This window comes from Cheilinus undulatus, linkage group 10, assembly GCF_018320785.1.
Source record: "Cheilinus undulatus linkage group 10, ASM1832078v1, whole genome shotgun sequence".
NCBI lineage: Eukaryota > Metazoa > Chordata > Actinopteri > Labriformes > Labridae > Cheilinus > Cheilinus undulatus.
The window spans coordinates 16,410,401-16,429,054 of record NC_054874.1 but is presented as its reverse complement, the minus strand read 5'-3'; the positions used below and the strand labels follow the sequence as shown (position 1 = coordinate 16,429,054).

At 38.1% G+C, this 18,654-nt stretch overlaps 1 long non-coding RNA gene across 3 annotated transcripts; it reads left to right on the top strand.

Moving 5' to 3' along the window:
• Positions 1-5,352: 5,352 nt before the first annotated feature.
• Positions 5,353-18,486, top strand: LOC121516214. 3 transcript variants are annotated; one of them, XR_005992453.1, is made up of 5 exons: positions 5,359-5,380; positions 7,616-7,671; positions 12,395-12,501; positions 15,594-15,632; positions 16,190-18,486. It is a non-coding gene; the product is annotated as an uncharacterized LOC121516214 (long non-coding RNA). The 3 variants fall into 3 exon arrangements; XR_005992451.1 differs by lacking the exon at positions 12,395-12,501 and having other exon boundaries at positions 5,353-5,380; XR_005992452.1 differs by lacking the exon at positions 5,359-5,380 and having other exon boundaries at positions 5,391-7,671.
• Positions 18,487-18,654: the final 168 nt, after the last annotated feature.

Here is an 18,654-nt window from a genome sequence, read left to right as displayed (position 1 = left end):
ACAAGACTGTGTACATATTTCTTTACAAGAAGGAAGACACTACATATCCCAATCCATTCCAGTTTTAAAAAAAGGGAAAAAATGAGTGGGATTTGTACTTCGGGAATCACACTGTTAATCCCAATAGGTTTTGAGCACGCAGGGGAAAGTTTAGAGCATGCATAGAAAGTTTTTAGTGCACACAGAAAGATTAATATGAAGAGAAAAATCTAATAGTGGCAGTTTCACAAACAAGCGGAAGCAACCTGAATGAGAGGAGAATGGTTGGAACATGAGCCCAGGAAATTTGAAATATCTAAGGACAAAATGCAGTTTTGAGCAATAAGTCATGCTCTCAAAAAATTAAGATGTGTTCTAGAGATTTGAAACAGTAACACTCCTAACTCCAGTAACTACAGGCGTTTATAATTCAGCACTGGTTTAATTTTTTAACACTGGACGTTGCTCCCTGATCCATTGCTCTATGTCAGCTCCTCATGTACATCTTTCACATATGCATTTTGATCTTTATATTGTAATTAGAATTTTTATCTTTCTTGCTTTTTTCTTACTCTATTCAAGGTCCTTGTTAGCAGACGTACTGCTGTTTTTATTACCTCTTACTGCTTCTACTTTGTTAAATATTTTTTGCACCAGGACACAATTCTTTTGTGTGTAAATGTACTCAGCAATAAAACACCATTCTGTCTCTGATTGAAAACAAAGGTAGTCAGCTCCTCTGTGTTTCTATCAGCTTTTAAAAGGATCATGAAGGCAGGGAGTTTAGAAAAAGTGAATTTATTTCACTGAAACTGTTGTAGAGACATCCTGACTTTTGTCCTTATGAGGGAAACACTGAGAGCTTTATACAAGTGTGTGTGTCTCCATGCTTGGTTACCATCACTAATAGTCAGTTCTTCTCAGCTGCTGTAAACACTGAACCATCTTCAGACGTTCAAACATTCAAACATTACCTTATTAAGACACGGAGCAGACATGGGGGTGGGGGGTCGTACCTGCCCCCTCCACAGGCACACGCAGCAGCGTTCTCTTGAATTAAATGTGTGTTAAGCCCTCAGTGTTGGCAGATGAGTGGAAGTCTCGAACTCCATTGTTTTCATGTGCTAATGTAAAAAACAACATCTTTTTTTTTTTTTTTTTTAACAATTTCCTTCATGAATTATGACAACCTGCAGTCAGGATTATTTCCTTCATTTTTTTTATTGAGTTATGGCATAGAAAACAAGATTTGAACTTTTTTTCAACCCCCAGCTTTTTCAAAGACATTTTCACATCCTTTTGAGCTGAACAGCATGCGCTTTCATTTTTACTTGAAGATACTGTATTAACAACGATACAGTAATAATATAGTAATTTTATACATTTGTATTTTACAAAGCAATGATTAAAATAACTGGAAAGTACACACTATGGTTCTAAACAGTGGTAGGATGGTACATATCTGTGAATACCCTGATGCTGATGGCAACTACAGTGCTAATGAAAAGTATTTGGTGATTTACCTTTTTTTAAAATATAATTTGGCTTTTTTTGACAAAGAAAAATATAAAAAAAAAATCTTTAATGTCAAAGTGAAAACAGATTTCAAGAAAGTAATGTCAATCAAACAAAGATGTTTAATGTAAAATAACTGACTGCATAAATATTCACCCCGTTTGAGTCAGTATTTGGTAGATGCATCTTTGGCTGCCATCACAACACTGGTGTCTGTGTGGATTGATCTCAATCAGGTTTGCACCTGGCCACCACAATTTTACTCTTTTTTTTGGAAAACTGCTCAAGCTCTATCAGACTGTGCGACAATCGGGCATGAATAGCCCTTTTCATGTCCAGCCACAAATTCTGTCTTGGATTGAGGTCTTGGCTTTGACTCCAAAACATTCACCTTGTTGTCTTTAAACCATTTCTGTGTAGCTTTTGCTGTGGGGTCATTGTCTTGCTGGAAAATAAATCTTGTCTTAAGCCGTAGTTCACTGACAGACTAAATAACATTTTCCTCCGGGATTTTCCTAACCTTGCAAAGCAGATGGACCGACATGTCTACAGTCGCCATGGTTCACGTTATGCAGTTCTCTACTGAGTTTACTCCTAGGTAGCGGCTACTACATCTTGTGTTTTGTTGCTCTGATTGGCCCATAAAGATGTGACAGACAGAATGTTCATCCAATCACCCTCCGAGTTTCTTTTGAAAGAATCTGCCCTTTCTCAGACATTGTCTATGCGAGGCTTTCCGGATGGATGCGTGAAACAAATCCATCTGGCGTGTCAGGTGAGGATTTTCCTGTATTTTGCTGCATTCATTTTACCCTCTACCTTTACAAGCCTTCCAGGGCCAGCTGCCGAGAAGCATCCCCACGGCATGTTGCTACCACCACTATGTGTCACAGTGGGGATGGTGTGTTTCTGTTGATGTGTAGTGTTTGGTGTCCAGCAAACGACGCATCTTGTCAGATGTCAGATCTTGGTCCCATCAGACAAAGTAACTTTTTACCACTTGGCCATGGAGTTTCCCACATTCCTTTTGGTGAACTCTTGTCCAGATTTAATGAGTTTTCTTCCACAATGGTTTTCTCTTTGCCACTCTGTTGACCCTCTGGTCAACAGTTGTTGTTGCAGAGTCTTCTTCCAGAGTAGTCCTAGGTGCCTTGGTGGCCTCTCTCACTAGTCTCCTTCTTGCACAGTCACTGAGTTTATGAAATTGGCCTGATCTAGGTGGATTTACACATGTGCCATATTCCTTCTATTTCTTGATGATGGATTTCACTGAGTTCCAGGTAATTTTTGGTGACTGAATTTTTTGCATTCATCCCTTGACATCAACTCGTCAGTAACCTTTTTTCTGAGTTTCTTGGAGTGTTCTTTTGCCTTTATGGTGTAATGGTAGCCAGGAATACTCATTAACCAATGACTGGACCTTCCAAACACAGTTGTCTTTGTTCTCCAGTCACTTTAGACACTCCAGTTCTCCAGTCACTTTAGGCACTCAGGTGATCCCCATTTCAGTAATTGTTAGACTACTAGCACCAGTTGGCTAGCACCTCTGTTGAAGTAGGTCAGGTACTTTAAAGGGGACATATTATGCAAAAATGACTTTCTCAGGCTTTTCTAACAAAAATATGTGCCCCTGACAGTCCCCTCAAATACTGGAAAAATCCATTCCCTTCAACCCTCTCTTTCTCCACCTTTCAGAAAATGTGTGCTGAAACAAGCCGCTCTCAGATTTTCCCTTCATGACTCATATGGGGAGTTAGCACAGCCACCAGGTTTGGTTGGCCCCACCCGCTTGGAAGAAAGTTCCACCCTCCTCTCCTGATACTCCTCTCAGCTGTCAGCTGAGATGCTGGATAGCTCAGTGGGTTACGATGGTGACTTTTGTCTAGGAGATTGATGGTTCAAATCTCAGTCAGGTCTTTAACTTTGGATAAAAGTGTCTGTAACATTGTAACATAAGGAGTGCTATATCCTTTTCCTGAGAGGGGTGTGGTCAGGGGTGGATTTAGACAGCTTATTACCATTTAAAGCTACAGACACAGAAACAGCTCGTTCTGAGCAGGGCTGAAACAGAGGGCTTTTAGACATGCAAAAATCCTATACTACACTGTTTATTCAGAAACAAACTTCCCAGCCATGTTTTGGGGACTTCGGAGACCAATATAAACTTGTCTTGGAAGGGTGAAATATGTCCCCTTTAAAGGGGGTGCATATTTATGCAATGACTTATTTTACATTAAATATTTTATTTAATTGTCATTACTTTGCTGAAATCTGTTTTCACTTTGACATAAATAACTTTTTTGGTCAAAATTAAATTGACCATGACTGGTTTACAAAATGAATAAAAGGGTAAAACATTACTGCAGTTACTCTTTATAGATCTATGCTAACATTATATGGATCTACAGTAGTTCTATATGGATCTATGTTAACTCTATGTCGATCTACAGTAGCTCTATATTGATCTATGTTAACTACATGGACTTATGGTACCTCAGATGGATCTACAGTAGTTTTACATGGATCTATCTTTATCTCATCTGCTTCTATGAAGTTTTATTTGCAGACATACAATGAAAAACACATCTAGAGTAAATGTAGATACACAAACATGCACTGGCACACTGAGATCCCACATTTAAACTGTCATCAGTTTCAGTAAGATCGTCTTTGGCTTCGGTTTTTATTGTTTTAATAAAAGTACACTGTTCTCACCAATTATCTTTTTAAACATTTATATTCAGTTCTTTTTGTTGTTTATCTTCTCTGTTTGAAAAGTGGACCCATCCATCCATCCCTCCATCCGTTCGTCTTCTTTTTTTTTCTCCAGGGCTGGGTTGTGGTTGCAGCAGGTGAGGCACGCTGGAATCATCCTGTCCATATGATCTTTTGAGAAGTAGTGAATAATTCTGATCAGCTATTTCTTTGATATGACATCAGATTGACTCTATGCTAACTGTTCAATTATTTGGACACGTGGTGAACCTCACACCCACCCTCAATAAAGTTCAAGTTCATATGATAACAAATAAGTGATGTTATGGCCAAAGTAGATTACATGGTTGCTAAGATAATTCTACATATTTACATAGATGATATTCAGATTTATATCACTCAACACAGTCAGTGAAATCATGTAGAGTCCCTCTATCTGTGGCAGGCAGACACATATTTATCCATTATCATTGTTATTATTATTTTGATATATTTCCTATTTAGCTGCTAGAGGAGCTGCTGAGAACTTCCAGCTCCTCTTTACATGCTCCTGTTGGGTTTGAATTTGGAGCTTTATTGGTCCTTTCTTTAAATTCTAGTTTAGGGAGGAGAACTCCTCAAAGTGGCTCTCTCTCTATCTCTCTCTCTCTCTCTAACCCCCCCCCCAAAGTCTAGCAGTGTAATAGTTTCCACATGGTTTTTGGTATTTTTGGAGCGTTCAGTTCTCTCCTGATGAGAAAAAGACCAAATTTAGAAGAAAAATGAAGAACTTTTTTCCCCCTCTCTCTCTCTGTTCTCTTCTTCATCCCTCTTCCCCTCTTTCTCCTTCTCTCTTAACTTCCTCTTTTCCCCTCTTCATCCCCCTCTTTCTTTTCTCCACCCCCTCCCCTTTTCTTTCCCCCTCTCTCTTCCCCTCCATCTTTTCTCAGACTCTGCAGGTCATCACTCGGTTTCTCTGACGTCAGACAATCAGTGCTGTCATGGGGGCGGTCCGGGTCTAAGCTCTGCCCACACTGACCTTACAAGGGAGCAGAGGAATGTACGGCCTGTCAGCCAATCAGCTTCATGGGACACACACACGGTCACACACGGACACACACTGCAGAGACTTTTATTTAAACCTCTGACCATCCTCATCTCATCAGAGCAGCACAGTCATCGACCCATCCAGGTGAGGAACAAACTTTTTTTATTGTAAACATGTTTTTCAATAACTTTAACAAGGGTTTATGGTTTGGTCACAGATGGTCTTTATTAAACTGTTTGTCCATCTTAATGTCAGGATGAAGGTCTGATTATGATATTTATACATTTTAATGCTACGTTGGCGAACATCCTGCCTGAGGAGAAAAGGCAAGCACAGTGGCATCCATGGGCCGTTTTAGTACTGTGGAGGAGGCCCTGGGCGAGAACCAATATAAGGCCAGCTGATGGCAATCATAGTGAGTGGAAAAAATATTAAGAAGCATCTTATCTACAAAGCAAGAGAACTACAGGACATGTCCAAATCTGAGCAGCAGGGCAGCTGTATAAAAAAAATCAATATATGATCCATACATGGTGTAGTATCAGTTTTTGTGTCACAGATCAGGGTTTATCACCTCTTTGATTCAGTCTAACCACACAGTAATCCACTGTCATCTCTAAATAGACCTTTATTGATATAATTAGCACAGTATAAAGATATGGTGGGGGTGTTGGAGGGACTTGGACATGGCAGGAGGGTCCCAGGAATCCATCTATAGGACTTCTGTGTATAAATTTTAATTTGATGTTAATTTTACTCATTTTTTGGCACTTTATCTAAAAGAGGTGAAATTGCATTAAAATGTGTCTTTTAAAGTGAGTTTTATGCAATATTAGGGACATCAACCTAAGTAGTTTAACCTTTAGGTATGCATCAAACAGTATTACAGTGATGAAGATGTGTGTCTATAATGTAAATGCTTTTTAAAAATTGATTTGACCATTTTTTTAAAGTCTTCGTTCATCCTGATGTTTTACTGTTACAGTCGTTTATTGCTTTCATTGATTTACCTCATTATACAGCTTTAAATCATCCATTTCCATCGTCCACTTACATCCAACTGTGATTGGATGCCATGTCTACATATAATTTTCTCATCACATTGATTACTTTTTATTTGAATCCCCTTCATCATTGCTTTAAGCTTGATCTGCTAATTACGACCTGCCACTTGGGTCATTTTTATTAAATTACTTGCAGTTATATCCCAGTCTTGCTTCAATTTTCTTTGTTGTCCAAGCACTTTTGTTTTAAAAGGTTCTAAAGAAATCAAGTTATTATTATTATCACTATTAATTTATAAACAGAGATGCTGATCAGCACAATCTCAGAACTATGGTACCGCTAGGGCTGACCCCAAACAGTAAAATATTCAACAACGGGTTGAAAAGAGCCTCATTAGTCAAATAGCTACTGAAACAAGGATGGTTCCATTCCAGCTTCATGGGGATGTTAAACATCCAGCTCTGCATTGATTTTCCTGGTTTCTCCAACTAAATCATGACCTCTGGCCACCTCAGTATACATGCACAGTCACTTTATTAGGTACACCTGATCAGCTGCTCATTCATGCAAATATCTAACCAGCTGAGCACATGGCATCAGCCAACACAATTAGACATGTAGCTATGGTGAAGGCGATGTACTGAAGGTCAAAGTGAGCATCAAAATAGGGAAAAAAAAGTGATGATTGTGCCATGGTTGTTGGCAGTCTGGCACATCTTCATGTTGTTTACTCCAAATCCTGACCCTTGTTTCCAGTCTTCTATTGTCCAGTTTTTGGTGAACATGTGTGTTTTGTAGCCTCCCACTGTGGTCTTCTGCTGCTGAAGCACATCTGCTTCACAGTTTGAAGTGTTCTGCATTCAGAGATGCACGCTGCACACCTCAGTCATAACAAGTGGTTATTTTTGAATTATTATTTCCTTACTATCAGCACCAACCAGTCTGTTCATTCTCCTCTGACCCCTGCCATCAACCAGGCATTTTGGACTAGAGAACTGCTGCTCACTAGATTTTTTTCTTACCATTCTCTTTAAACTGTACAGTTTTAGTAACCTTAAGCACATCGTCCTCACCATATCTACCATTTTAGATGCATCTGTCACTGCCATGTGATTAGCTGATTAAATATTTGTTGTAATGAGTAGTTGGTATAGCTAATGAAGAGGCTGCTGAGTGTAAAGATAAACTTATTGACATTCAACACAAATCTAAAAATAACTTCTATGCTTTCAATCAATCTCCATCGCAACATAACTCATGATGTCTCCCTGCAGTTATTTTTGGTGTTATTTATCGGTAGTTCTGTGTTGCTGTCTTTATATTATCTAAATGCCAATATGCATTTTATTCTGTGTCTCTCTGAATCTACCTCAGGAGACCAGGACCGTCACAGAGCAGATGGAGAACAACATGGAGAAACAACAGAGCAGGTAACAAAATCACACACACACACACACACACACACACATAGTGTTTTAAACATGGGATTTTTGGGGATTGCTCAGATTATTTGTCAGATAAGAGAAGGTAGATTAATGGATAAATGGCACTTTATCATGAGTGTTTTACCATAAAATCCAGCGCATGGATGCATTATCATACCTTTTTTTCATCTGAAAAGTTGGTTGTGCCCTTCATACTGATGCGACCACTATACTGATAGCGCTGAGACATGAGGCATCATTAACATAAGTACCACCGTTTCACACTGTATGAGGCCAAAGGGACTTGAAAAATCACCACATTAAGTGTGTATTGAAAACGGCTGCTCCATTGCTCTGAATGTGCTGGAGACACAACGACACACACCAGAACAGTGGGGGTTTGCGTCTCTTTTTGTAGTTTTTTAGCTCCTGTTCGTTTCTGATAAATTAATCAAGCTTTATTGATATAGCTCAAATAACCAATGCTGTGGGCTCTAGCAAGGAGGGCAGGCCTAGACCAGCGGCTCCCAGCCTGGGGTCCAGACACCCACAGGGAGGCTGCTCTGGTGTTCTTGAAATTAGATGTTAGTTTATTTATATATATATATATATATATATATATATATATATATATATATATATAAATTTGAAGTCTTATGTAAGAGGGCAAATTGGGCCACCTGTAAGGATAAAAAAAAGCACATCTGTTCATTTTTTGTGCAAAAACGAAAAAATATCAAAATTGAAGTACTGTATTCACAAGAAATAGAACTCAGAATTTCTGACTTCAGAGAGTCATAAATTTACAAGAAAAAACAATCGAAGTGTAAAGAATTATAAATCTTGTCATCATTAACTTGTAAAATTCCAAAAAATTCATTGCAAGCTCAAAAATGTGAGAGAACTAAAACCTCAGTGCAAACCTCAGTTTGCAGAAATGTCCCTCCTAATTCCAGATGTTGAAGATAGATAAGTGAGCCTGGGCTGAAATCACAAGTATTTCCTTATTGATTAGTCCCAGTGAGAATTATATTTTTGATAAGGCTTTTGACTGAAGGACATGTGCAAGAAAAGCAGCTCCATCTGGTATGATTCTCTTCCACACTCTCAAAAATGTAATCTTTTAGTTCATGTAAATTTTGTGACTTTTAAGAGTAGAAAATTTCAAGTGTTTTTCTTGAGCATTTAAAAATTTTTAAACTTGAAAACTTTGAGTTTATCTCAGAAATGAACAGATCCTCTTTATTCATTTTTTAAGCAGCATTTATAAATCATCATCATAATTGATCATTTATACATCTTTTGGCAAGGACCTATTAAATTAGTAGGCCTATATTTGTTGGGATTTTCTCAATGAAAACAATTAAAAATATTTTATTTTTCCAAGTGGGTTCTGAGAGGGCCTAGCTTTTCTTAGATGTGAGGTGGAGGGTGGGCTGAGTAAGAAAGGTCGGGAATCTCCCGTCTAGACCATAATCTTTGTTATATTACCAATATAGATTCAACATGAATCCACTATGAGCTCAGCAATGAGCAACATTTAACAAAGTTATAATGGAGAGGAAAAATGCACACCATAGGTTCAGGCCAAGACCACATGTAGGCGGGTATTTTTGAAAACAGAAAACATTTTCCTCCCCTGTTTTCAAAAATAATCTTATCCACTCTCTTTACATTCTTAGAAACATTTTTTTTTTTTAAATATAAACACAAAAAGGCAGTGGGGATTTTGTCATTAGTGACTGTCTGTGTAAGCACCATTAACAACATCACAAGTTCGGCTTTGCTGCCACTGCCATGGAAACAAACGTTAAAGAGACATTTTTCCTTGCTACTGTAACTTTTCTAAATGTTGCCTTGTGCTGAGCTCATGGTGGATTTATCTTGGGTCTTTTTAAGTAATTTAACAATGGTTCAGGCTAGACTTGCCCTCTTTGTAAAGTGTCTTCAGATAACAGATAATCTGGCCTTAAGGAAACATGCAAATTGATTATCTTGTGGTAAATAATCATATTACTATCAGTGGTTCTTACTGTAAACTGGATTTTTACTGAGCATTCTGCCTGAGGAGCAGTTTTTAATAGACATCAACAAAGCCTATATCAATATAAACCATCTTATCCCTTTATGTCATTGAAAAATGTTTTCTATATCTTTATGTGCATATGGGGAGGAGGGGGGCAGGAAGAGGAAATGCTGTATTTATTTTCTGAGCAGTCAGAAGTGTTCAGGTCAGCAGGACTTTCACATGACCCCCCCACCCCTACACAAACGCACACACAGAAGTCCTCTGGGGCCTCTGAGCAGGATTCCCAGGGTCTGTTTCACATGGGGGGATGAAGAGGGGGATGAAGAGTATTTGATTCCTAACTTCAGCTGCAGAGCATTCAGTACTAGCTGTCTATGAATCAGACTCTATGAGCAGACAGGTGAACATGAACAGGTGTTCATGATCAGCTGTGATAGGTTAGTATATGGCTGTTTCCAACATACGTGCTACAGTCAAGCTAATGGCTAATGCCACTAAAACATTGAATTCTTTTCTAGTGTGGGAGAAAAAAAAGCTAAAAGGCATTCATCTATATTTTCATTATTTTCACAGAGATGAGCATTTGGCTGTGAAATATTTAACACTGGTGTAAAAATTTGAAGAAAGTCAATTCACTGACATTTGAACAACATCACCGGGCAGAAGGTAGTCCCAATGTTGATTACATTAGTCACAAATAGAGGATGCCTTCTTTGTTACTTTGGCCTTAGCTTCCCATGAGCCCACATCATTTCAGCCATCCAGTGACAGAGAACTGTTGAATCACTGCATGTTTTAATAAAGATGTCCCCACTCCATGTTACTGCTGTGTTATGAAACAAGCTGTAGATGAAGCTAGAAGGCTTTAGTTATGACCTATCAAAATGTTTCAACATATTCAACAAACATTTTTGTTTGTTTTGTTTTGTCAAGATTAATGTTAGTTAACAGAAGTAATTTTCAGCCAGTAGCTTAACCCTTTATTGTGCGCTCATTAAAATACATGAAAATTCAAAATTAAAGCCCTACAATGTTATTGGTAGACATCTGAATACTTAAAAAACACTTTTGTCTCATATATGAGTTTAGTAAATGAGTTTAATAAGTATTTACTTGCCTATTATAAAGGTATTTACATACAAATATTTATTTTATAGGCATGGTGAGGTTTCCTTCAGATTCTGAGCACGTTTAGGGACAAGACATGACTGGTTTCAGAATATTGTATAGGTGATGTTGGTACCACCAGTGTTAGTTTATAGTTTTAACAGGACACCTGCAATAATCACAGATATTAACAAAGTGAATTTTAGCAGTGACTAGACTGATAATAAAACTAAAAATAAAAACGGATGTTTGACATTTAAGTTTAATAAAACTGTTATCCTGTTGTAAAACTGACTAAAATGACTATATTTCACTATTTTTACAATTTATTTTTCTTCATTAATTCCACCAGAAAAATTGAAATAAATAAATAAATAAATGAAAACCTTAAATGTCTGAATTGTGGGGCTACTTTATATAGATTTGAACAATTAAAACTTTTAAATTTTGTGTTACTTTTTGACATTTATGTATCGCCTTTTGTTTGTGTGGGTACTGGGGGTCCTCAGCTCCTCTATGATACAAGTTAGCAGGGCTCATAGAAGAAAAAGTTGGGAACCACTGTCATAGAGAGTTGGGGGGGTTGGGGGGTGGCCACAAAGGAAGTCGACCCAAGTGAGCATATATGGTTCCTTGCCCCATAAAGGGTTAATAACCCCCCTGGAAATGACACCCAACTAGTTAAGATGAACCGTGCGTCTCCATGGTAACCAAACAATGGCTCATCTTATGTAAAATGTAACTAGTTAGCATGTAGAGTTAGTGCTAGCTTACATCACATTTTAAAACTCTGCTTTATATGACTGGCGAGGGGATAGTGATCAGGTTTCATTATCATCACAATCATCATCATCAGAGATGAAGGGGTTATGGTGATGGTAATTCTCTACATTTCAGTGTTACAGGGGATTTTTTGTGGGTCTTATGTAATAACAGAATATTCTGGAATACTGGTAAACTGTAATCACAGAGATTTAAAACAAAAATGTGACACTTTTCACCTTATGTGTAATGGATCTCTGGAATAAAATATTCTTTTTTTAAATCATTAAATTGAAACAGAAGAAAAAAACTCTTCCACCATATTCTACACTGTCTTAGTTAGAGGAAAGACTACTGGCTCTAGTTTTTGCTCATCATTAATACAATGAAGGTTTCAAACTATGTTTAGAAGAATAATCGTGTCAGACTAAAAACAAAATCTGATGACGCCTCCGCCCGACTATAGCGAACGATCAGTACATGACTGATGAAGGTGATGATTGTGATCCTTGTTTCCTTGAATCCTTGTTCAGCCATGAGCTCTGTGTGACTCCGAGTTCAGTATGACCATATATGGTATCTGATCTAAATAAGTGAAGTTATGGTGTGTGTGTGTGTGTGTGTGCGTGTGTGTGTGAACTTCCTGTGTGTGATTTAAGGAGCAGAGGGGAAGGAGAAAGACGGCCAAATATGGAAATGTTTGTCTTAACGGGAGAGAGATGGCTCTGAGTGTTATCACAGTGTGTTTAAACACACACACATTACAGCAGTGTGTGTTGGAGTTAATCTTTGTGTTTCTGTTAAGATGAATGAAGCGTATTTATGTTTTAGGGCGTCTGTGGTTCAGTGATAGAGTGGGTCAGCTGTCACCCTGAAGGTCAAGGGTTTGATCCCGTCTCATGACCGCATGTTACGTCTCCCTGCAGCCAAACTCTCGGGTAAGAGACTTAACTCCACAGTGCTCCCACTGCTGAGTTGTCAGCATGTGGATGTGTTTGGATGTGTGTGTGACCTGCAGTGTGATGGAGCTCTGAGAGTTCATTGGACAACAAAGGAAATATGTTTACTTTGTGAAGCCCACCCACTCACAAGAAATACAGTCCTCTCAGATTTAAAAAAAAAAAATGCCTACCAGAGCAGAGACAGAAGTTGGGGATTCAACTTACTGTTTTCTGCTACAAATCTTTCTGTAATGATACTTTTAATGAATGTAGGCCACTGTGGCTGATAGATTTGGGAATTTACCTCACAATGAACAAAAACACAGCATGTAACTAGCAGTTAAGTTTCAATTAAGACAGCTTACAACAGACGCAACTGACCGGATGACACGCTACGACAACATTCATAAAGCCTCCTTCATATGAATGACAGGTGTCATGTCAGTCTTATGTATACCCCTTCAAATAAAGTGTTACCTTCACTTGGTATGGTTGCTTTTGCCTGTATGGGGAAGGGCCTCATATTGGTCTCTGCCAGGGGCCTCCGCACAGGTGGGAAAAGGGTACTGGTTACCTGGACCCACAGTAGGGCGGGGCCATAGACTGTAGAAAGAACTGAACAAACCCTGTGTGATGTCAGCCGTCTGCTTACATTAGGCGGACTCAAACGGCTCTTGAAGCCAATCTGCGTAGGCTTCCATATTGAAATTGCGGTCTCAACCGAACTTTGGATCAACCTAATGGCCAACCAACTAAGTGTGACTTCCTGTCAGCTAGCTAGCTAGCATTCTGGTTGACAGAAACGTAGCTTCTGCCTTTCGAGCTATCTGTCAATCAAATGAGACGCGCCAATCAGCAAGTGAGGTTTTTTCTTAGATATAATCCAAACGATCGTGGTACAAAAAAAATCCCCCCCCCCCACAGTGAGAGCACAATAAGACACTAGCTAATGAGACACGTTTGGTGTTTTGAACCAGGCTGTAAACCAGTTTATTTCTAGTGTAAAAACCAGCTGTTTAACAGGTGTCCAGACGGGACTTCCTGTGTTCCTGCAGCCAGCCTCAAGCGGACACTGCAATTTTTTTTCACCTTCACAGCTCTGATATGTTCACTCTCTGACAACGCCTCTATCGAAGGAATACAGCATTAGAAACAGCCATTAAAATGAAAACCATTAACAATGGGCCACTAAAACTAAGCGTCATCATCATGTTGTAATGGTTATTTTCTTCCAAATATTCAACATCATGGGGATGTTTCTGCAAAGGAAATGCTCTCCTCACATCTCACAAGCTGAGCTAGCTGTCTACACATGCACGTGGACACAGCTAATTTTAACTTCTGCAGGTGTGCAGCTACCTGACTAGGAGAGGGAGACAAACAAATCTGAGACAATGTTCCACTTGTTTTATTTATCTATTTTTCAGTTGATAGGGTAGTGTTCAGTGAGTGCCAGTATGCATTGCATCTATCAATCCAGTCTTGATGAGGGAATCCCAGACCACCTCTGTATGCAGTCTGAGCTATCTTATATCAAACTGTTTTTAGAACGCATTAAGGTGTGTCCACACAAAGCATTAAGGACTCACTTTGGATCCCAAAATGGATATGAATCCCTGCTGATGCATTGTTTGAACAGGGTCTGGGAGAGTTCAGGACTGTTTGTTGGTTCATTTCCTGTGGACGAGCGAGAGAGAGAGAGAGAGAGAGAGAGAGAGGGAGTGTAATAGTTTGTGGATATTTCAGTGATGTGTTTGGGGGGTGTCTTCATTTATTAATAAGGACTTATGGTGAGTGTTAGCTGCTGATGCTGCTGATGAAAATGATGAGGAGGAGGAGGAAGATAAAGGTCTCGTCTCCTTTTAAAGCCTCGGTCAGCTCTGTGACTACAAAAGGGAATGTATGCAGCGGGGGGGTGGGGGGGTGACAGCTATCACTGGGAGCAATCACACACTGACACACACACACGCACACATGCACACAGTGTTTATCCAAAGCAGAGCTCCGTTTTTCCATCAACCCTCGAACACATCAGACCTTATAAGGACCAGAAGCAGAACACATTCCTCTCTCACAGTGAGCCGGTGTCTCTCCACCAACTTTCTCTCTCTCTGTCCGTCTGTCTCCCACTCTCTTTAAGCAGTTTGCTTTATTGGCATGATGTTTGGTCGTGTTTGCCAAAGCAAAACCACAATATGAGATACAAGGCAATACATTTCACAAAAATACAAAAGTGACACTGGAGCCTAAATAGTATTTATGGGCAAATACTGTCTGTGTGTGTGTATGTGGTGGTGGTGGGGGTTTTCTGTTTTATTATAAGAAGGATATGAATTATGCATAATTAGAGCCATGGCTGTAATGACTGCAAGCCAGCATTTTGAAGCTAGTAATCAGGAGGCTTAAGACCCACCCCCGCTTCACCTCTTTGCCTGTGGAATACCTTTGTAATGCCTACTATAAATGTGTGTTTTATAAGGGTGTTTGAATGTTTGGATGAATATTTTTAATAACATAGATGTTTTAATAACATCTGTATGAATATTTTTGTAACTTGTGATTGTTGTAATAATTTGTATGAATGCCTTAGCGACTTGTACGAATGTTTAATCAACTTGTAGGAATGCTTTAAAAACTTGTATGAATGCCTTTTTTACTTGTATGAATGTTGTAATAACTTCTAGAAAGGTAAGAATAACTTGCATGATTGTTTTACTATCTTGTTTGAATATTTCAATATAGTTTTTTAGGGACTTGTAGGAATGTTGTTATAACTTAAATACTTTTTTCAATAACTCCTATGAATGTTTTATCAGCTTGTATGAATGCTTTTGTAGCTTGTATACATGTTTTAACTACAAGTAAAAATGTTTTAATAACTAGTATGTATGTTCTAATAACCTGTATGAATGCTTTAATAGCTTGTATAAATGTTCAAATAACTTGAATGAATGTCTGTATGACTTGTATGAATGTTTTGATAACTCTATGAAGGAATAACTTGTATTATTTTTATTACTTGTATAAATGTTTTATAATGTGTGTTGGAACATGTGTAATGCAAAGCCTGTTCCTTTTTCTGATTCTAGGTTTCCTGATAAGTGGAGGACAGGCAGGGTGCATTATGGGTAAGACAGCATGTGTTTCTGTCATGAGAACTATCAACATTATATTATGTAGACACCATGTGAATAGTTGGATCGTCTGTCAATGACAGAGCCTTATGGTAGTGGCAGGTCTACTATGTAAGCAAATACAAGTAGATGAGGAAACTGTGAGTATTCTGACTAGAGGCACTAATGTTTACATTTAACTAATTTTGATTAATCATTTTCATATATGATGATTTATATTCATTTAAGTTCTAATAAAGACAAATATTGAGTCAAAAAAATGAACACAGCAGTAAGCAGTGAAATTATTACTGGTACTTCATGACAGAAATTGATAGAAATATGTGTTATATAAAGAAGCAATGAGATGCAAACAGACTTCTCACAAGGAAGGCCATCATTTTTCATTCTTTTCTTGTCTCTTTAGTTGTAATTTTTTGTACTTGAATGAACAGAAATAATCTAATGTAAAAAATGACACATCAAAATGTAAATGTAAAAATTAATGCTTTTTAAAAATTTAGTTCCCACCTCTACTTGTATTTGTTTACTCTACTTTGCCTGTGGCCCAGGTCTTCTCCTTGACCCTGTTCTCCCTGTGGCCCCACCCTCCCCATGGCTCCTGGTGCAGTGCTGCATCTCTGGTCAGTTGGTAGTCTGAGATGAAGCACTGTAGCTCGGGACGCGGGGCCAATAACTCCATCGAGTGAACGACAGCACATCCCAGTGTGTTCCTAAGATGGGATACAACAAGGAAATGCTTTCCACATATTCATGTCTCTCTTCATTCTAATTAGGGACTCAACACTGACCTCAGAGCAAGGACCCTATTGAAATTGCTTTAACCATTATTTTATTATTTTTTAGGCCTTTTGTAACTTGTTATATAACATTATTTATAGAAAGAAGTGTCTATTCATTAATATGTATAATAAAATTCATGTTTGATATGCTGTGAGGAAAGTTTGATTCAGATTCAGATATGTATCCTTTAGAACTTTTAATGTTCACATTGGTAAAGTTTGAATTGATCAGGGCAGATAAAAAAAAACAGACACACATGAAAGTATTTATGAATGAACACAGAAAGATCAGCTGACAGTGATGATGAGATGATCAAGATGATGAAGATGTTGGTGATGGTTTCTCCTCTCTCCTAGGGTCCAGTTTTCCCAGGAATCCCTTGACCAATTGGAAACGGGGATTCCTGGAAATACTGTTCTTGGGGGCGGGGCTTATCAGCAGTGCAGTGCAAATCCATTCATAGCTTTCACATTACACTATACACTCATGAACAGCCCCCCTTAGCATGAAAAGCTTTTTGATGCTGTAGAACACAGACTATTGTGGTTTTTAAATTTGTTTGTTTGTTTGTTTGTTTTAATAAAATAAAGTTGTTATTTAACTGGATGTACTAACTGATGAGGAGACAAGCCTGAGTTTCAGTTCAACAGAACCCCCATCAGAGGAGCAGAAAGCACTTTAATGTTGTTAGACACCCCACTATCTAAAGTTACAATAGAGTGATCATCCCGTACTTTCATAATTGGTTACTAGGGAGTATCTCAGCATGTGTTTTAGATATCCTGCTTACATATGATCCCTCTGCAACAATCCTAACAATTACGATTGTGCCACCATCTGAGGAAATAACCATTAAACTGATTTTTTTTCAATAACAATGTTTTCTGAGACCAGAAATGCCAGATTTGATACATTTAAATTGTACGTATTTTAAAGTAATTGTTATTTTTGAAGATTTTTTTTCCAAATTTAACCAAAAGTTATAAAAATTTACAAATGTAAGCCCTTTTAAAAACATTTTAAAACAAATTTTTGTTCACCTATAAGAAAAAAAGATTTCAGAAATACAAACTATGAGCTACAAATCACCAACCTTGCAAAGCAGATGGATACGCCCGTTTCTGTGTTTCTCACTGGTGAATCCATCTTGGAAAGCTCCCGTCTGAACCGTTTGGGCCCGGTTAAAAAGGGACAGGACCAATCAGTGTTGAGGGGCAGTACTTTTGGACGCAGAGGAGTCGTGACGTAAGCAAACAAGCCCTTTCCCAAACGCTGTCTATGAGTGGTTTTTCAGATGGATGTGTGAAACACAGGTTAACAAATCACATATCTGATGAAAGAAGGACCTTTTTTGTTACGTGTTAAATATGTGTTACAAAATTGTGTCTTACTAAAAAAAACACACAATTTCATATAACTTTTTTGTATTTTTAATCACATTTTACAATTTTAGTAGTAGAGACAAGGCATGTGCCCACCGGAAACAATAGTTGCCACTCTTTCAAATAAGGTTTTCTAGACATGACGGAACGAAATGAACCTGACATGAACTAGCTGTTAAGTAATTAGCACTCACCATGTTCTTCTGATGAAGAGTTTCTTGCCCTTTACTTCCTAAACAGCAGCACTATTGACCCAAACACATCATGGCACTTTCAACATGGTGTTACAAGAAGGATTAAACATGTCTGTAAACATCACTGACATGAAGTTCACAAGTGTTCAAAATGTAAATTTGAAATATTTTGTTGTCATGATGTAAACGTGTCATTTAGCGATGGATGTCACCTTAGACTTTGTCCCCATCGCATCACATGATTAAGAATAATAGATAAAGTTATTGTACTGTGATGATGAAAAACAACAATAATTGATTTTGAACGAAATAGCTAATAACAGTTAAGTATCATGAACTTTGAATTTGAAGCTAATGGTCGGTATTGTGCTGTTAAGGTGTGCAGTATTATTGAGTTTGATTATTGTTTAACTTTTGTGTGCTTTTTATCGTTTGTTTCACACACAGAATGTGTAAAATAACTCGAGATTGAATAAATATTGAAGGAAATACTTGTTTATGCTGTGATTATTTACAAATGGCAAAGAAACATAAACAAATCATATGTCATCATCATGTCTTCCTCACCACACTGACAACCACTCATGTCGAACTGAGCTAGAATGGCGAGCTAATGGTCTGATACTGAGATTCATTAATTAATTACATACGTAAAAA